The following is a 21,729-nucleotide window of genomic DNA, read 5'->3' as shown; positions in this document are numbered from 1 at the left end:
CCCCTGCTCTACAAAACCATAAATTGTAATCCAGTTACTGCACACTGTATATGTGCTTTGGACTGTTTAGGGAATGTGCCTGATCCATTGCTTCCTATTAGTTATATTAGAAGTAGTATAAACACACTTTCAGATATATATATTTAACTTGTCAGCAAATAAATTAATAACAGTCCAACCTTGCTACTTCTGCAAGGTTCTCATTACTGTACAGTCACTGGAAAGAATGGCTGTCAAAAATACATTAAATGCTCAGCAACTACTAGCAGGAAGCTGAACCAAAACTCTTATTTCTTGCTGAACTCTTAGAGGCTGAGAGATTTTTGCTTTGTGGTAAATACCAATATGGTAAATGTATACCCCACTCTTCTTCCCAAGGGCAGCTTTCTGATATCCTGCAGTGTGATTCTCCTAAGGGAATATCAGTGATGCACCCCTTCATCATCCACTCATATATTTAATCACATTCTCTAACTTAGTAACTCTCCCAACAGAGTCATTCTGGTTTGCTGTTAGTGGAAATGATCATTGAATGATATGGAGGGTGTCTCTCGATTTCCTCTTCTGTCCTTGTTTTATTAGAAAGCCAAGAATGGGGGACTAATTTTCAAACAGTTAGCAGTCAGCATATTTCAGCTTTTAATCTTGGTCAGGTTTCCATTCAATAGTAGTGTAAAACAGCAAAGAAAAGTTCCGAAAAACTGAAAAAAATCTGAAAGTGCATTTTGATTGGCCTCTGATTTTTTGCTGGCAGTTTGTCTTTGCCAGAGAATTACATATTCATTCATCAACAATTCCTCCTATGAACCAAGGGACAACTGAGGAAACTGTTTTAACCAGACCTTCACGTGCCACTCACTCTTGAGAAAGATGTTAACCTGCAAAAAAGGGTGCAAAGTTCTATGTTTACTTTTTATGCATTGCAAAACATTTTGTTGATGTTGGGACCAGGTATTTTAAGTTTCTTATAAAACAAAAATAAATTAATGTATGACTTCTGAATAATTATCAGCATAACCATGTTTTTCTGCAACTTCATTAACCATGATTCAGAACCATGATTCAGAACCATGATTCAGAATTCAGGTGAAAGAAAAGGCTATTGTCCTCTTTAGAAAAAAAAAAGATTTCCATTAAACAAGTAGGCAAACTCTTGTAGTTGATGGACTTGTTTGGAGATCCTTTCTTCTTTAAGCACATTTGTTCATAAACTTAACTGGAATAAGAGCAGCCAAAATGAATGTCAGCAGAAGTAAAACTCCTTAAATTGATGAACACCAGTGACAGAATCTATCCTGCTTTCATCAGCCTCAATGCATTTAAAATGGTAACAATAGTTATTTGATTATGCAGATTAATCAGTACTTGAATGGATACCATACTACCAGGTGCATGCCTTGTAGTAGTTTGGGCTTATTGGCAACCACTTATTTGGCATCCGTCAGAGATGGAGAGGGGCTTGTCATTCATTCCCTGAATCCTCGTCACTGTATCGGGGTTAATAGCAACAGTTTCAAAAACACTGTAGAAAAAAATGTGAAGAGCACATGGATGGATAGTATATAGAGGATCATATAACAATTGCATGTGTGGGGGGGAAACACATATTATGCTCAGATTATGCATTTGAATGTGCTGTGTTGCTATCAAAAATGAAATACTGGTTTCAAAATTGGAATGCTAGTTTCAGAGAGCTCAATCACGTAAAAGACAATGCAGGGACTCAAGGCAGCATCCTTGAGGTTCTCAGTCTCACGCCTGTTCACTGTTTAGCTTCAGCAAGACTACCGTATCATGTTTAGATACCAGGAATGGCCCAAGTCATCTTGGCACCTGAGGCAAACCACAAAAAGTGGTTCCCCACACCAGGGGGGAAAGGTGAGTGAAGATCTATATAAGAAACAAGGGGAGGGGGAAATAACCATCTACATTGGGAACAGGGGTAGGAGGAACAAGGGTGCCCCCGCATCCCCAACACTAGCATCGCTGCAGCACCTACTAGTGCATGACAGTGGTGAGGTCAGAGCTATGCAAACCTGCTGGTGGGAGTACTGGATTAGCTCTGTAGGTACATCACACAGCTCTGACCTTACTGAAACCCTGCCCCACCCCAGCACTATCCAGCTGAAAGGCAGCAATGCCAACCTTCCAACTCGCTGAAACTATGTAATAGGTAACAGCCCGTTTTTCTACTGACCTGAAATACTGTTGTGTTTTTAAAAGGCTGCAAACTAAGAATTTTCTGAGCAAATGTGATGTTTTTGCTTATCTTGCTTTATTATGCACTCTAATATATAGCTTTAGGATAGTAAAAAAAAAAAATCAATCATCACGGCAGCAGGGGAACTTCTCTATCCTGCGTATGTTCAAATAATCTGTATTAAGGCACAATGCAGTGTGGTCGGCGATGTGTAGGCTGCTATGCATAGAAAGCTCTTAGTATGAACAGTTCCCCATAGGATTTTTACAATGCAAAATCTTACAATGAACAATGCAGATTTAAAACACAAAAAGAGGGATGGCAGCATCATGGTGAAAATGGTGAGAACTACATGGTGAGACCCAAGCCTTCTTATAGAATATTCTAGTTCACTAATACAGCTTCCATATCACAGGTTGATATGGAATCCCTGGGATCACTGAGCTGGAACTGAAAGAAGACTTTTATGTCTGTGACGTACTGAATATAGGTAAACCAATTTGTTTAAACCCTCTCCTTCCCAGCCCTTTCATTTCCCTTCATCTGCTTACCTGGTTTCAACCCAGCATGGCTATCTGATTTCCATTCAGTTTTCCAGCCACTGCAGATGAAACCTAAAGTTTAGGGGGGGGGACACACCAAACTTTCAGCACAGTTTACATGGCAAAAATAGGTAGCTAATAGAATGTTAGCTGAAGTGCTACAGGTATATGGTGACAGAATGAGGAGGTGGTGGGTAGCAGCAAAACAAATGAATAGAAATGTTTTTATTTGGAGCAGAGAGTGAACAAGTAATAAAGGTTTTGTTCAGACAATCCTAACCACACTAACCTGGGAGCAAGCCCCACTGAATTTAATTCTGAACAGACTTGGTTAGGACTGAGTTGTAAATCTGGATACAACTCTATGACCATAAGCTTGAGAGAATTTAATATCTAGAATAAGAATTTCTGCTTTATTCCTTTATTCATGTAGCTACATGTTTGAAAGAATAGGGAAATGGAATCTCATGACAACAGATTTAGATTCAAAACAGCATGTGGCAAGTGGTATCTCAATCAGAATGTAGGTATGAATAGAAAAATTGCTATGATTTAAAAAATAATGTCCAAACTACTGCAGTGGGAAAAGGAAAGATAAAGACACAATATAACAGAGCAAAAATTGTAAGTACATGAAGGCCCCCCTAAAATACTGTATAGGCTTTGGTGCTCTGTTCCATTAAAAAGAAGGGAAATGATCCATACCCCAGGCATTAATATAGCTAGGTCTTAGTAACCTACAGAATGTTTAAAAGATACAGGCAAATTAGCCATTTTACTGCAGACAAAAACTCTGAATACAGAAAGTCCAACATGAAAACTGAATATATAACCTCACTGTACTTTCTGATGTCAGAAAAAAGGGGGAAGCACTATCAAACAAGAAAAATATGAGCATATTCAAAGAACAATTATCCTTATAAATTATTCCCACATCCTAGTTGCAGTAGTATCACAGTAAATTAGCGTTAAGATTCATACCTCTCGTTTCATCATATAGGTAAGGTGATTTATCATATTACTTAAGGAACTATCTGAGAGATTTTCAAAGGGGATGAATTCTGGATTAATTGCAGTTTCCAAGTCCCCTTCAAAGGTAGCCCCACGTAGAGTGCATTGCAGTAGTCCAAGTGGGAGATAACTAGAGCATGCACCACTCTAGCAAGACAGTCTTTGGGCAGGTAGGGTCTCAGCCTGCATACCAGATGGAGCTGGTGGACATCTGCCCTGGACAAAGAATTAACCTGCGCCTCCATGGACAGCTGTGAGTCCAAAATGACTCCCAGGCTGCGCACCTGGTCCTTCAGGGGCACGGTTACCCCATTCAGGATCAGGGAGTCCTTCACACCAGCCTGCCCCCTGTCCCCTAAGAACAGTACTTCTGTCTTGTCAACCTCAATCCATTAGCTGCCATCCATTCTCCAACCGTAATGTACATACTCCTGTGAACTCTCTGTCTTGACAATGTAAGGTGAAGGGAAAGACTGAACTTGGGAACCGGATCTAACTGTTTTCATGGGCGTAGCCAGGATTTTTGTTTGGGGGGGGAAGGACTTTTGTTAGGGGGTGTAAAACCTATGTGATTGGTCAGTTAGTTAAGTATTTTTATTGTTTTACTTGATCTATCGGGGGGGGGGGGGAGAGAAAAACAGCTGCCCTCTGCCCCCCTTGGCTATACCCATGACTGTTTCCCCGTTGAAATCAGAAGTACTGATATTATAATTACTGGCCCAAACTGGCCAGATGATGGAAAATTGATTTACAGTTTTTCATGCAACTCCCCTCCACTTAACCTTCTCTCACATAAGGTTCACCCTGAATGTGTGCCATTTCTTATGTTTTCTACCCCAAATTTGCCACAAACTATCCTGAAACTTAGGACACGGGTGGCGTTGTGGGTTAAACCACAGAGCATAGGGCTTGCTGATCAGAAGGTCGGTGGTTCGAATCTCCGCGACAGGGTGAGCTCCCGTTGTTCAATCCCAGCTCCTGCCAACCTAGCAGTTCAAAAGCACACAGTGCAAGTAGATAAATAGATACCACCCTGGTGGGAAGGTAAACGACGTTTCTGTGTGCTGCTCTCTTAGTGTGCTGACTTAAGGAGCGGCTTAGTCATGCTGGCCACATGACCCAGAAGTTGTACACCGGCTCCCTTGGCCAGTCAAGCGAGATGAGCGCCACAACCCCAAAGTCATCTGCGACTGGACCTAATGGTCAGGGGTCCCTTTACTTTACCTTTCCTGAAACATACCTTCCCTGCCAACCTTCAAATCAGTCTGTTGAACCATTTTCTAACTATAAACTACTCCCCACCCCATCCTTAAGATAGAGCTGTGCCTGTGGCCCTATAAAACAAGTTCATTCATAGCGTGCACACAGTAAAATCACAACAATATATATTATACGACTGGTAGAGATCGAATGAATCATTCCTAGAATATCCACAGGGGAAAAAACAGCAGGTGCAAAAGTTGGGTTGTGAATTAACACCTACAAACAACTGCTGTGGCTGACAATCAAATGAGAATATTGATTCACTGTGATGTTTTCATTTGTATGACTACAGGTATAGGAGGGGGGTAATGAAAGGACGCATATTACACCAGCAGGCTTTGACAGATTAAGCAATGGCAGTGATTGAGTCACATATTAAAGAATGATCCAGAAGAGCAACCAGCTTGTGCAGTCCTGCATCAATCAGTGTGACAATGCTGAAGAAAAAGTAAGACATACAAGCCAATAAGTACATTTTGTTCCCTGAAGTCAGTCTGTCAACACAAATATACAGCATTAAATTTATTAAGGTTTTCATTGGGCTCTGTGGAGGAAAGTTCTCAGATATTATAAAAATGGGCTGGCAGTCTGAATCAGTACTATCTTATTGACTGCACTCTCCTTGTCCTCAGAGTAGTACTCTGACAGAAGCCTTGGTCACCTAGAAGGGGGTCTAGTAAAATAAAAAGCAACATATCGAAAACCATGTATCTTCTACCTACATGATCAGTAAGAAGCAGTTTTGGATAAGACAAAGAGATATAACTGCTTATTTTAAAAAAGCAATTTGGTTCTTCGAAATCTGATAATGAATTGTTACTCTAGCAATTGCAGTTGGAGTCCAGTTTAGGAGAGCAGGTGCTTTTAAAGATAGTTTGGAAGTCAATGACTTTAATTCAAACATGTCTTCTGCCAACTGAAAGGCACTTTCTGCTTATGGAACACAGCCTATGTGAGCCCTGGCCACTTCCCTGTGGTGCTGCTGCAGCCTCCTCAGAAGTGGTGTTTTACGGTAAGTGGATGCAAAAGGGTGGGATGGGAAGGAAATGCAAAGCAAGCCCTGCTACACAAGCAGAGTTCTATTTGTGGTCCACTGGGTCCAAAGGAAGATGCTAGACAGAATTTGTTAGCGCTATTTGAGAAAAGGAAACAGAGAACTTTCTGTTAATTGGTAAGCAGTGTCATTTTGCTGTGTGCATGCTTTTAATATAATATTGTTAATATTACTTCATTGTGTTTAATTATAGATTAATGTATTCTCCAAGTAATTTGTATCCTTTAATTTACAAGGCTTTGAAAATATTTCTGAAATGTGTGAAAACCACAAATGAAGATTGGTTATGTTTACCAACCATGATGAAGCATAATATTGTGAAGATAAGTGGACTCCTCTAATCACAATGTTAGCTTTGCCTAAAACCCCCAGAAATGAACACAACATATGCAAAATACATAAGTATTGCTGAGTTTAAGAAAGAGATAAGGATTTCTTCTGTGGTGTTGCTGTACTTATATGGACAAGAAAAGGAATTGCTGGTTCACTGTTGATATTATTTTTAGAGGTCTCTGACTACATGTGCTTGAATCTTTCACATGCAATGCCCTTTTCTTAAAGGGCACAAAAAGTACAATTTAGAAGTGTACTTAAGTAGTTGATGTTTGAAGAGATTGCATTAGATCTTCACTGCCAGTACATTTAATAGTTCAGTCAGATTATCAAGCTTTGATGGAGCTGAACATAACAAGGAAAATTGATCAGGAGGGACAGAAAAGAATAGTCATGACACACTGTAGGGCAATATCATATTTTGGATACAGCAACATTTCAATTGTTGCATGAGGTTTCACTTTTAGTGTAAAACTTCAAAAGAAAACAAAACCAGTTCTGAAAAACATAAGCAAAGTCTTAACAAAACTGAAGTCTGAGCAGGGGAGCTTGATTTGATTTATATGCTGTTTACAGGTGCTAAACTCGGAGCAAGACTCAGCAGAATAATCAGGAAGGCTTTCAAATACAGCAGACTACTTCCCATGATGTGGAATAAATGAAGTAATGCATATCACCTTCTGAAAAGGGCCCCTATATTATTACTATTATTAATTAAATTTCTATACTGCCCTTCAAAAGATCACTGGGTGGTTTACAACATAAAAACGCAAACATACATAACACAGCAACAAACAGAAACAATAACCCCACCCCCACCCCCCTGTACAAAGTTTAAAAGGCAATAGATTGTTTCATTAGCCAAAGGTGTGCGAGAAGAGGAATGTTTTTGCCTGGGGCCCAAAGATATGTAATGAAGGAGCCTGTCACACAGACCCATGCATATTTAAATAAGATGAAGGACTGAGAAAATTTATCCAAAACTGCATTAAGTTATATAAGACCATTAAATTCAGAGTCTAAACTACCGATACACATTATTGGCTGGTTAAATATTAAGCAACTTCAAACCATATCTAAAGGCTATGAAAAAATTGGTCAAATTGCATCAGCCACATAGCTCTTTGGATAAATCATAGGCCACCTAGAGGGGACAAATACGGTAGGTATAGGTTCCAACTTTTTAACCAGAGGAGAGATATTGTCCAAGATGGCCAGTAGCTTTATTTAGGGCAGCTCTTAACTAGGACTGCCATTTTACAAAAAGTGAAAATCCGGATACAAAAGTTGTTGAGATTTTCTTTTCTTTTAGGGCCAAAGCTGTCAGGTTTTTGAAAAATTTCCAAAAAAGAAAGAGAGGAAAAAAGCTTTTGAGCTAATTTTAAGGGAATTTGCTAAAATGTAGACTTATGACATGGGTAGCCATACTTCCGGATTTCCCCAAACATTTCAGTGATTTCCTTCCGGACACTGTTTCCTACTGCCGTATTCCAGCTATGTCTGGGAAATTCTGGACGTATGGCAACCCTATCTTAATCAAAGTGCAAGATGTAAAAATAGATAGGTATCAACTGCTTCAGACTGAGCATTTTGCTATCAGCAATTACATTTATATTCAAATCATGCACACAGTAAAAGGCTTTGAACAATTACTAGTTATTTAGCACTCCAAATAATGGGTCTAATTGCTCTATAAATTTCTCAGTTCACATTATGGTAACTCTGAAACAATGACAGTATACTGAGGAAAATGTCATAGGCTATCCTTTAGAGAAATCCCAGTGGACTAACTACCTCTATTTGGGCTCTATGAAATTAATTACTGCTAGAATACAAGAGTTGGGATACAACATTTTGATCAGATGAAACATCCCTCTATAGGCACAAAAACATGCAAATTTAGATCCAATTAAGCACTGAGACACTGTGATTAACTTGCGTACGTATTCAGAAGTGGACGTTTTGCCCATCAGTTTATTAAATTTGAAGGCGGAAGGGAGACATTTTATATTAGTGATGTTATTACAGAACTATCTGTAATAACCACATCTCTCACTAAACAATATTTCAGACTGAGAATTTTCTTACAGGTTCTACACTCAAAATGTGTGAGAATGCCACATGTATTGAAAAGTGATATAGCACTTCATCACCTAAATATATACTGGCATTTTACCCCCTCTTGCTTCTGTTTCTAAATAAGATTAAATGGTCCTGATATGTTTTATATCAAGTGTGAAACTGTTTGTGGAAACCTTCTGCTAGCTTCTCTATGAAGATTTGTAAGGCGAAGATAAACTAGAAGTAATTTTACTAGGAACACCTCGGCCCATTTGTCAGGTCACCAGACAGTCTTAATATATAACACCTGTGGCTTGATGTCTCAGTTGCTAGTTATGAAAAGACAGTTCTGTATATCAACACAGCCCACATCTATTTGGGGATTTATTTACAAGGATTTCTACTCTGTCATTCTGTAACAAGTGCATTCAGTGCATTACAAAGACATTGAAACAATAAAAATAACACAGGAATAAATAATAAAACACAAAAAGGCTACATTGTGAGTGCACACAGAGGAAAAAAATGTCTTCCTTGAAGGCAGCAAAGGGGCCAGATGAAACTAGGCAAGTCGTTGTTGCTTTTTTACATTGCTGCCAATTTACATAACGATGTGATATTGCATGCATACATCTGCATTGCTGGCACCATTTTTAAAATGCTTTCGTCGCAATGTGCAACTATCAAAATAATTTAGAATAAAGCTATGAAGCTTGAATTAGAAATGTGTGGGCCTGTAGTATTATATGATTTTTGTTGTTGTTTTTAAGGGGATTATCATCTTCTGTTTAGAAACTGTTGGACAAGCTACAAGTACAGCCCACAAATAGGAACAGGACCACCAGCACTAGTGATGGCACTGTTAGCTAATCAGGCTATTGAGCACCAGTTATTGATTTTTCTAGTTTTTGTAATGTTATTATTGGAGTAACTGATTGTACTGAAAGGGGATGCTGTACAGCTGCCGGTCACCACCAGGATGCCCTTTTCATAGACCCAACAGAAAGGAACAAAAAGTTCCTTTTTAATGCTTTATTCACTCCTATATTGATTAATCAAATACAAGCATTATTCCCTTCAGTACATACAGCCTGTTCTAATAATCTAAGCAAATAGATGGTATGTTACCCCAACATGGTATCAGGCCTACTAATTGATCAGGCCAATCAGCAGATAAGAATCTTACCAAGCCAGAAGTAGTTGTAGTCAAACAAAACATCCTGTTTCAAGCATTATACTTTATGTACGCATGCAAATGAAGCCTGGGGGGAATTTGCCGGTCACTAATGTAAGAGCTGTAAGCCTAACACTTGCACTGAATTTAGGAGCTACAGCAATTTCAAAGACCATTAAGGTAGAGTCTGAGAGGGACCAGACTAAGCCTGGAGCAGGCTATTAAAAATCTTGCAGAAGTTTCAGAATGGCCAAATATATGACCATGGTTAGCCCCAGTTTACCATGCACCACATCTGTATGCACCACAACACTTCAGTATACAACTTGTAATAAAAGTTCAGGCAGGTTTCCTAAGTCCATGACTGAAAACTACTGAGAAGGACTGGATCCACTATGGACTCATTCCACACTTTTACATGTCCTGAATGAGAGGGCATGAATTGGAACAAACGCCAACCTGCAGAAAACTCGATTGAGGTTTGCTACAATTCAGTGGTAAACATTGGGTTTTCCTGGGGAGGTGTGGTGGGGCAAACGAAAAGCCCCTCAGACCCACGGCTAGAAAGCATGGGGCAAATGGAAATGTGGACAGGCCTTTGGTGGCATCAATGTGTCTTAACATATCAGTATATTGTTGCTTCTGAATGCAAATTCAGGCCAACAGTACCCTTAGCACCACCTGTGTCCATAAAGAAGTCGCCAAGTAGGAAGTTGGGGGACATTCAGCTAGACCTGACAACATTCAGTCCCTTTGAGTCCTTCAGTCCTTGAACAGGAAGAGTGGCAAAATAGTACTCATGGTTATACGTTCCAAAACATGGGTAGGCAAACTAAGGCCCAGGGGCCGGATCCGGCCCAATCGCCTTCTAAATCCAGCCTGCGGACGGTCCGGGAAGCAGCATGTTTTTACATGAGTAGAATCTGTCCTTTTATTTAAAATGTATCTCTCGGTTATTTGTGGGGCACAGGAATTTGTTCATATTTCCCCCCCCCAAAAAAAATATAGTCCACATCCCCCAAGGTCTGAGGGACAGTGGACCGGCCCCCTGCTGAAAAAGTTTGCTGACCCCTGTTCTTAAAGATAATTAGCAGAACTTATTAAGCTGCCTTATATTCAGTCCATCTCACTCAGTATTGTCTAAACTAATTAGCAGTGCTCTATAGGGTTTTAGGCAGAGAACTCTCCCAGCCCTACCTGGGCTCTTCTGCAAGCAAAACAGATATTATACCTACCACTGAACTATGGCCCTTCTCTCCATTAATTAGTATTTTCCCCAAAATTAATTAGTGCTTATTATTAGAATTATGGTAAGCCTTTTTAGTTTCATTTTGCATGGTACTTATTGTCCAAGTGGGTCTAGTGTAAAAACATCAATAGGAACAGAAATCAACAGAAAAAGACTCTTGCTAAATGCAAAATGCTACATCAAAGCAAAATTACTTTATCTTAAGACAGCACAAATAACAAAAACCGTATAGAAAAACAATAGAGCTTGGAAATTATTCATGTGGCCAGAGGATAATCCGCCTCAGAATTTGTATTTTTGTCTAAAAACAGAGCACACAAGACTGTAATTTATTTAGATTTATGAGAATATATAAGTTTATTTGATCGGTACACAAAATCCCAAATATTTCCCAGCTACTGTTTTGAAAACATTCATATTTTCCTTGTTAACTTTTGAAATGTTCTACTTCTTTTGCAACCATGGAAAGCCTGCTCCCTATTTCAAATCACTTAATTATCAGCTCCCTTTGACAGAGACGTTCAGCAGGACAGAAATGAATTCGAAGAATTTATTATTGTTTTCTCTGAACGCTCAATATACCACAAAAGCTTAAATACCTTACTTGAACTCATGAAGCTTTAATGGCTGCAATAAAAAAATGCTATATAAAAGAAGCATGTTATGACTATAACACACAAGTAACCAGTTTCTTGAAGGGCAATCTGACATTGCTTATTTCTTATCTTTATCACTAGCACTATGAAGCTCCACAATGGATTTCACAATGTCTTACAGAAAGCTAGTTTTAAAACACATAAATTGCCAGTAATGTAAAATTAAAATAGCTACAACCAGCAGAAAAATCATTATGCAGTCTGCCAAGACCACCAGCAATTTCCAAGTTGTCTGTGGGGAGAAGTTTGGGAGCTGCTGGTTATATGTACAAGTGAGTGAGTGTGAATGTGAATGTGAATGTGTGTGTGTGTGTGTGTGTGTGTGTGAGAGAGAGAGAGAGAGAGAGAGAGCGCACTGAAAATGCAATGCTGGGAACTATTCCTTTACTGTTTTGTTTGATAAGGATAATGCTATTTTTCATCTTCCATCCATTCAGCTTTTGGAAGACAACACCTGTTTTGTGCTTTCCATCTTTGTTTTTAATATCGTCCCATCTGCAGATGTCTTTCTCCATGTGTGTTTTCTTTCACTAAATCATCCAGTCTGAATTCCACATGGTATCATTAGCTCAGGCTAGGAGAGTAGAAGTAAGTTGATCTAATTATTGTACAACATTATACTTTTTGGAAGAACGTTGAAAGAAAAATGGATCATTTTTTAAAAATTGCCTGTAGCATGCTCCCACTGGCAGAAGGGAGGACATTATTTCTGCAGATTCACCCTTCTACCTGCACCCCACTTTGCGCCCCACAAATCTACTATGGAAGGCTGGTGTGGGGGCATTCAAAACAACATGGGAGATGGAGGGACTTCCGGGTTGGCGCCATCGCCGAATGGCGGACTCCCTCCGAGCTCCGGAGGGAGTCTGCCCGGCAGGGGCTGGGTCCTACCGCGCCGGCGACGCGGGGACCCTTAGAAACCACGGGAACGGATCCCGTGGACATGGTGACTCGGCTGGCACCGTTATCGCTCTCCCGGCTTGTGAAAGAGCCTTTTTAAAGGCTACGGATCAGGCGCCGGGGAGTAGCGTGGTGCTTTGAGTCCTCCGCTTCCCCTGCCGGGCGCAGCCGCATGCCATTCGGCGGAGAGCGCTGGCTTCTTCTAAAGGAAATTCGGACAATTGATCAACAACCCGTGAGTAATTGGGCAACCGGGTTTAAAAGGAGGAAAAAAGAAATTTTTTTCCGGATTTGGCACGAGCGGGAGGGGATCCAAAAAAGGAAGTCAGTCCCCTCCCTGATTGTAAACATGCTAAAACAAGGACTGAGAAACCAAGATCTATTCAGAAGTTTATTGATGATAAAAATTACCAACTCCACGATGTGAATTATAAGAACTGTGCTGGAGGAGAGGAGTCGAAGGTGAGGAAAAAGCAACCCCCCCCTGGGAACCGGGGCGATTCGGACAGCCTGGCGAAGAGAGATGGAGATTTTGACAGCTGTCAAAGGAGCTGTCAAAACTGGAAATTATAAAGAGGACTTTGCTACAAGTTCTTTGCTGGTTAATTTTGTTACAATTTGATATAAATATGGATATAAACTGTCGGGAAAAAGAAACAACAAATTGACTTTTGGATTAGAGGATACAAAGTTATTGTAATCCCTCTAGAGGGGATTCGGGACATTACAAGTGTCGTATGTGGAAAACTACTCTGGGATGTGCAAAGGTCTTATCTCCTGGGAAAGCTGCAGAACTGAAATATTATTTTGTCTACAGAGGTGACTATAATACAATAGAATCTTCTATTGAAGCAAGAAAGGAACTGGACGTAAGTCTGTGTCCCTGAATAACAAACCTCTGTAGAGACGTTAAATTTTGGAATAAGAATGTTTTGACAGCTGAACAAGACAGAAACCTGAGAATTCAAGAAATAAAAGAGTAGATGACTGAATACGACACGGAAAGAATAATGGGAGGAGCAACAAAAGATTAAAGAAAATTAAAGGCCTCTATTAGATTGGATTTTCGAAGTTAAACATCATTAAAACAACCAAATCCGAAGAAAGCAGCATGATGGACTGAGATAAATTTGGCTGTGGACTTAAGATCTCCAGGCCGACAACATACAGGCAAATGGACATGGGGAATCAAAACCGGGGAAGGGAGGGGGAACCTTAGAATCCAAAGGCTTTGTAACCAACTTTTTGAATTTCTCTATATTTTCTATCTTATATTCTTTATAACTTTGATATTTTACGTTTCTGTTTTTTCTTTTTTTTAGAAAGGGGGAACTCGTGGAAGGAATGAGAGCGGATCTTAGGGGAAAATTTTGTTCTATTATAAGACGAGGAGTGATGCTAAGATGGTGTAAATTTAAATTGGTTTATGAGTAAAATATATTAGGTTTAATTGGGGATGAGAACTTGTGGAACCAACTTAGATAAAGGGGAATACAACCGGGAGGGGAAGGAGGAAGTCCCAGAAAGAAGGTTATGAAAAGAAGGGTCTAAATTAGTTTCTCTTTTTCTTTCTTTCCTTTATCTTTCTTATTTTCTTATTCTGTTATTATTGGAAATTTTAATAAATATGATTATAAAAAAAAAAAAAACAACATGGGAGATGGCACTGGCAAGGGGATGGGAGAATCAACAAAAATTGCCTCCCTTCCTTTTGCCAGTGGTGGAAGGATGGATGTCCTTCCATGAATGGAAAGAACCTTCTGTTCAAAGAAGAAGAACTCTGGATCCATGCCTACGTGGAATGCTGGGAACGTTAGAAACACAGGAAGCTGCCTTCGACTGAGTCAAATCATTGGTTCATCTAGCTCAGTGCTGTTTGAGACTGGAATCCTTCCCAGCTCTACCTTGAGATTCCAGCAACATGTGCTCTACTACTGAGGGGCTATGGGTCCTCCCCAAATGCTGCATGCCACAGTTACAGGCCCTTCAAACAGGATATTCCACACTCACCATAATCATCTAGATCACTGGTGGATCGGGACCACTGGTGGGTCTCAACAGGAGCACCACCACCATGCAAATGTATGGTAAAAGATTAAGAAATGGGTCCCCAAATGGATGTTTCAGTTAAAAGTGGGTCTGAAGAGGCTGAAGATACTGTATCTAAATCACAAAAACAAGCTATTATATAGTAGAAGGGACTAGTGGCTTCAGATACACCATTAGTGCAAGAAAAAAGACTTAGTATCAAGAAAATCTGTATAAAATATTATCAACAACATAGATGCAATTCAACAAAAATGTTTTCCGTCAGTCTTCAGCACGGTAAACACATGAATGTCAAATCTTGTACATTTCTGATACTTTATTTTCTAGTCCTTCATCCATATCTATGTGGCTTCATGTGATTATTGTACTTTACCAATACAGTTTCCACAGAAAATGAAGTTAATTTTAATTGTGATTTGTCTCCACTTCTCTGCAGCATTTTGAAGGACATGGTTGGGTTATTGTTTTTAATGCATTATTCAAATACCACAAAGGCCTCAGATTGTCCACAGAACATAAACAACTAGTTCATTAGTTCTGGCTCTTCCAGCTCACAAAATTCATTGTCTAAATTAGTAAGCACTTTAGCTGGAATGAGTCACTAAAATGTGTTGCCCTAGTCACAAACAAAATAAGTGGCAACTAGAAGAATACAGGACTGGAGTTGAAAGAGTGATACTTTTTTAACAGGGCAATATCTGAATAATTATTAATAATCTAATCTGAGTTTAAACATAGACGCACTTAGACAAAATATGAAACAAGTGTACTACCTTTCAAGTGTAATTTGGAATAACCGCACTTCAGTTCTATGTGGAAAAGTAAACCAAAACCTAGGGACCCCTGACATTGGATGTCCCATCTCCCGTCAACAGAGATCTCACAAGACAGTGCAACATACCCCAGTCCTGAATCCTTCCAACATACAAGCCCCATCCACATATACCACTCATCATGGCAGTCATTCAGCTAGACACTGGCCTGGTTCAGACATAATGCTAAGCCAAGCCATGGCTAAGTGCAAATGAACACGCATGATGATGTACAGAGAGGAGACCATGACTGCTTCACCTTTCTCAGGCTTCTGCTGCTGGTAGAGTACCAGGAGTTAAGCCCTGGTTTGGCTTAGCATTATGTCTGAGCCCAGGCTCATGCTTTTTCTCTCTCCAAGCAAATCATAAGGTTTGTTCTTGGTTTACAACTCATTGTTTGCTTGAGGGAAATAAACTTATGAACCCAGTTTCACACACAACAGTTAGTCAAACCATGGCGTAACTTTCATGTTGTGGCCTGATCCAAAGCCAGACCCCACAGAGAAGCAGGTCAGAGGCTGCAGAACAATGGATAGCTTGTTGGACATCTCCATTGCTTCCATCCAGTTCTGAGCTTCTTGCCCTACTCCTGAACCATGACTCCTGAGTCCTGTACCTTCTGCTGTGCTTGTATTGTTACTTGCCTGAATAAAGATCTCTCTTGACCTTCCAAGTAAGAGCCCTTTTTGCATGTGTTGGGCGAGAGCCAGGAAAACTTCTGCCTTTCCACCAATGTGAACTTCCAGTGTGGGAGGACTGGTGGGTCCAAGAAATAGCAGAAGCAATAGCCATGGAGATAAGTAGCAGAAAGGAGGCGGCATGCAAAGCTCTTTTGAAAACTCAAGAAATTAAGTTGTGTGCAGTACAACAAAAACCTCACCTTAAATTCTACTGCTGTGGTTTCATAGTAATCCTGTCCAAAAAGAAAATAGGTTATAATAATGGCAACTTCCTAATACTTTATGCTGAGTTTTGGAATTGTTTTAGGGATAGACAAACATTGTGCCCTTCAGATGTTGCTGGGCACAAACTCCTGCCAGCCCCAGCCAACATGGCCAGTGGGAAGGGATAATAGGAGTTGTAGTTTAACAACTTCTAGAAGGTGCCTCATTGACTACCCCTGCTCTGCTCATATGTGCTTAATATAGTCACTAAATATTTGGATGGGATTTGGACCATTCACCACTGGCTGCCCCCAAACTTGATGGTGCCATGCATCTTGCACCACAAACATTTGCCTGTTTAGAGGAACAAGTAAAAAGGAGCTACCTGTATAGGCATTTGATAAGACTAGGGCCCTCATTTGCACAGGGGTCTGAATCATGTGGAACTGTATGTACCATATTTTTCGCCCCATAGGACGCACCGCCCCATAGGACGCACCTAATTTTTTTTGGGGGGGGGGGGAATAAAGAAAAAAAAATTCCCCTCCCCAGGCACAGGGCAGGCGTGGGGGAAGCCCGAGCTTCCCCCGACCCCAGCCCCCAGAACAGCCTGCTATCTGCAAGCCTAGGGAGCTGCGCCGGTCTCCCCAGGCTTGCAGAGAGGTGCGCGAAGCCCGGGGGCGTTCTTCAGCGCGCACCAGGCTTCGGAATGCAGGCAGCTCTGCGCTACCATCCAGAGCCCCGCGTGGCTTCGCGCCAGGATCCAGAGGGTGGCGCAGAGCTGCAGGAAGCCCTGGAGCGCAGGCAGCTCCGCGCCACCCTCCAGAGCCCCGCGCGGCTTTGCGCCGGGATCGGGAGGGTGGCGCAGAGCTGCAGGAAGCCCTGGAGCTCAGGCAGCTCCGCGCCACCCTCCAGAGCCCCACGCGGCTTCACACCGGGATCGGGAGGGTGGTGCAGAGCTGCAGGAAGCCCTGGAGCGCAGGCAGCTCCACGCCACCCTCCGGAGCCCCCCACGGCTTCGCGCCGGGTTCGGGAGCGTGGCGCAGAGCTGTAGGAAGCCCTGGAGCGCAGGCAGCTCCGCGCCACCTTCCGGAGCCCCCCGCGGCTTCGGGATCTGGAGGGTGGCGCAGAGCTGCAGGAAGCCCGGGAAAGCCTGCATTCGCCCCATAGGACGCACACACATTTCCCCTTCATTTTTGGAGGGGAAAAAGTGCGTCCTATAGGGCGAAAAATACGGTATACAACTGTGCATACATAATCACTATTTTATACACATTCTATTCAATGCACAGATATCTGGGGTTACATCAGGGCTGGGAATATCAGGGTGGAGTCCTGCTTTTTCCACATTTTTAATGTACATGTGGAGCATGTGTACACATATGAGATATCATAGCAAATTACACTTACATATGGAAGATGACACTTTTTTTTCAGTCTACAACATTTTTGCAACCATTGTGTCTAAGATGCCCAATCACTGCTTTTCTGAGTCAAAGCCATGGCAGGAAAAATGGTGACTCAATCTGTAGGGGAGGATGTGGTAGACAGCAAGGAAGTACTTATATTTTCTTTTTTAGTGGCAGCAGAAGTGAGTGGGAACCAATGATGCAATTCAACTGTGGATTATTTTCTGAGCAAACACAATTAGGGATTTGTGTGATTTAAAAAATGCAGAGAGTAATTATGCTTGCTCACAGAGTTATTACCATTATTTCCTCTGTAGTGAATTATCATTGCAAAGTTACATTTTGCATGGAATAAACACATCAACTAATTCAGAACTAATTTTCTCTACTTCCTGTTATTACCAGACAAGTTGGACTGTGAAAGAACATCAAGATTAGCACTAGGATCTTAACTCTTCTAGGATTGCAAATCTGCAACAAATCTACAGCATATATTAATGTTTTTCGGGGTTAGTGAATTTCAGACAAAGGGACACACTGCCTTCTAGAAACCCACTTCTTGGGCTGTATGCCACTCTCCAAGAATGTGGGCACCCACACGAGAGCATATGCACACAATAGATTGAAGAGTAGACCCATTGATATTAATGATAGTAGATCCATTCATTTCAATGGGACTACTCTGAATAAATGTTAGTTGACTACAACCCAGTATTTTATTTCAGGCTCACTGATAGGTGGGATGAGGGGAACTTTTGGCTAAGCCCCGCTGCAAATGCAAGTTGTGAAGATCTGCTCAATTCCACCACCAGATTTTACACTCTCTGTGTCTCAGGGCCTTTCCCTGTTCTTGGCCCATAGCGCTTTGGAATTTGCACTTTGATGTTGTCCTTTCAAATGTGCCAGGGATGACATGATTTTCATCCCCTAGTGCTTTCTGCTCTGGTGCCATACCACTGTCATTAAGCAAGGGTCAGCAACCTTTTCCAGCCGTGGGCCGGTCCACCATTCCTCAGACCATGTGGTGGGCTGGACTATATTTTGGGGGGGGAGAAATGAATGAATTCCTATGCCCCACAAATAATCCAGAGATGCATTTTAAATAAAAGGACACATTCTACTCATGTAAAAACATGCTGCTTCCTGGACTGTCTGCGGGCCAGATTTAGAAGGTGACTGGGACACATCCGGCTCCCGGGCCTTAGGTTGCCTACTCCTGGTCATTAAGAGTCACTGTGGAGCAGATCAGAACACTCGGGAAAAAGGAAAGAGTGCTTGGAACTGCTCCACTTAGAGGGTTTCTTACAATCAAACAATATATAATTTTTGTTAAATAAAAATTGTTAAATGTTTCCTGAGTATTTGGCCATCAACAGCATTCATGAAATATTGGCACAGACTAGAAGACTCATTCTCATTTCCTAACTCCAGCACTCTTCAGTGCTGCTGGTGATACGACTGATGCTGTTGCCACTGGCATATCCAATTGAGGGTTGGGCAAGCCTATTTAAAAGGCGTGGCAGGCTGTATAAGGCCTGCAGGCAGGGGCAAAACTAGGCTTTATTTCACCGACTCTGCCTGCAGGCCAGGTGTATATTGTGTATACTCACAATGCACACTAGCTGAAAAATTAGTACTAAGTTTCAACTTTTGTCTACTCTTATGTTGCCTATGATTTTGGACACTTGCTCAAAAACTAGAGAGGCCATATTTCCAGTAACCTCCTTAGAGCTGATTTCACCCAAGACTTTGCCATGAGGCCCAACACTTTTGGGATGATGCTGTACATCAGAGTGGGCCTCCTGATGTTGTTAGGACAGATAAAAGAAAGTACTTCTTTATGCAGCACATAGTCAAACTATGGAACTCGCTCCCCCAGTTCCATCAATTTGGCCATCAATTTGGATAGCTTTAAAAGACGATTAGACAAATTCATGGAGAATAGGACTATCAATGGCTACTAGCCATGATGGCTATGATCTACATTCTACCTCCACATTTGGATGCAGCAATTCTTCTGATTGCTAGTTGCTGGAAGCCACAGGAGGGGAGAGTGCTCTTGTGCTCATATTTTACTCCCTGGTTTCCCACAGGCATCTGGTTGGCCACTGTGAGAAGAGGATACTGAGCTAGATGGGCAGTTAGCTTGATCCAGCCGGGTGTTCTTATGTTCTTAATATCTGTTTCCCTTGACTACTACCTCGCTGGTTGGGGACGATGTGCATTAGAATTCAACAACATGGGTGGATGGGTGACTCTGTTCTCCAGCCCTGCTCTATATAATCTTTGATTCTAGCATGCCTGTAGGCAAGAAGCTATTTGACTACTTCATCACATGCAGAAAATAATTCATTACAACACCAAATAGACGGAGCAGCAGTATTCTAAACTGCACTTCCTCGTACCTGTGAACAAATATTTGCAGAACTGCCTTGCTATGATCCTGCCTGAATTAGGGCAAGCTATGAGAATATAGTTTGTTTGTTTTAAGAAATATTTATTTATTAAATTTATATACCGCTCTCCATCCGCAAATCTTAGGGCAGTTCCCAGCATGAAAATACAAGCTAAAAACAGAAAATACAGTGGTACCTCGGGTTAAGAACTTAATTCGTTCTGGAGGTCTGTTCTTAACCTGAAACTGTTCTTAACCTGAGGTACCACTTTAGCTAATGGGGCCTCCCACTGCCCCGCCTGATTTCTGTTCTCATCCTGAAGCAAAGTTCTTAACCCGAGGTACTATTTCTGATTAGCAGTCTGTAACCTGAAGCGTCTGTAACCTGAGGTACCATTGTACATAATAAAAACAAAAACAAACAAAAAGCCCACAAACAAAATGTACCATATTTACATGAATGTCATGCACACTTTTTTGGCCAAATTTTGTGCCAAAAATTAGGATGCACATTTATGGTGTATTTAAATTCGCCAGCAAATACTTTTTGGTTTCAAGGTTTTGAAAATTGAGGTGTGCATTAGATTCGATGGCCCATTAGATTTGCATAAATACGGTATATAGGATGTTGATCAGGCAAAGGTCGGATGTATAATGAAGGCACCAGCTGAACCTCCCTGGGGAGAGCATTCCATAAACAGAGAGGCTCTGTTGAAATGGTTCTCCTGTTGCCACTCTCCAGACCTCTCTTGGAGGAGGCAAACAAGGAAGGGCCTCACCCCTCAGTTTTGGGGTGGGGGATAAAATTCTGGTGTCATTGCTTTTAGTCATCATCACAGCCCAAAGGAAAATTTGAGACCACCTGGGTTATTGAAGTGTAAGGATTTCTAGCATCCAATAAAGTTAGCTGATGTCTTCCAAACTGTAGTAATCTATCACCAATCTCTAAAAAGCTGTTATGTGGGAAGCATGTTGAAAGCATGGCAACATTTTAAAGATTTGTGTGGTTGGAAAGAAGGCTCTATGGTTAGGGTTGGCACAAAAGGAACTTCACTCTGGGGATAAATATCAACTGGGGTGTGTGTTAATTTGGGCAATAATGGAGTGGGGTTCAGCCACCTTTCTCCCTTGCTGAGTTTCTGATCTGAGGGTGCCTGCTGCTGTCATTGCTTTGATTTTTTAAGATCCCACACACCACAGACAGGGAAAACACAACCATACATTTCCCATATAATTTAGTTGGGTCCTAAGTGGGGCAGGAGTCATCGAAAGCCAATGCAAGAAATCACTATCGATTCTCAAAAAGCCCCATAGAAGACAAACCGAAACCGCAGGCCTTAGTAGGTTTACTCAGAAGTCTCACCAAGCTTAATGGGGCATATTGCCGTTGTTTTATTGATTATATTTTAGATATTATTTATTGTAACTGTTGAGTGGATTTCTGTTTAACTTTTATATGTTGGTATTATTATTTTATACTGTTCTAATGATTGTTGAATGTTACTTTTTTGATGTAGTTTGCCTATTTTAAAGTTATGTTTTATTAGCACATTTTTGTATTGCATTAGATTGTTATAAGATGTAAATTTTTTGTTTCTTCAGCTTGTAAACCGCCTTGAGTATTGTAAGATAGAAAGACGGTATACAAATTTTAAAATGATGGTGATGTTACTTGATAAATCTTTTTAGAATTGCAGCCTGGACCATTTTGTTCCTTACAGCTTCTGCCCAGTGAGA

The 21,729-nt window shown here is 41.1% G+C and overlaps 1 protein-coding gene across 9 annotated transcripts in view; it reads right to left on the bottom strand.

The window, feature by feature from the left end:
• Positions 1-21,729, bottom strand: part of HRH1 (histamine receptor H1) — a 96,228-nt gene that overhangs the window by 2,814 nt on the left and 71,685 nt on the right. Inside the window, exons 2-4 of one of the 9 annotated variants that reach the window (XM_082211960.1) lie at positions 16,185-16,217; positions 2,752-2,801; positions 1,386-1,522 (exon numbers count right to left, since the gene is read on the bottom strand). The exons of 2 other annotated variants lie outside the window; for them this stretch is intronic. The gene's annotated coding sequence lies outside the window, so the exon portion shown is untranslated. Of the gene's footprint in view, positions 1-1,365; positions 2,728-2,751; positions 2,815-11,997; positions 12,118-16,184; positions 16,218-21,729 lie in introns of those variants that run through there. 6 more of the 9 variants (XM_082211961.1, XM_082211962.1, XM_082211958.1 and 3 more) reach the window with 6 other exon arrangements.

Source organism: Podarcis vaucheri, assembly GCF_965113315.1.
Source record: "Podarcis vaucheri genome assembly, chromosome: 2".
Lineage (NCBI taxonomy): Eukaryota > Metazoa > Chordata > Lepidosauria > Squamata > Lacertidae > Podarcis > Podarcis vaucheri.
Note: the sequence above shows the minus strand (reverse complement) of the source record. Positions and strands in the feature narration are given on the sequence as shown.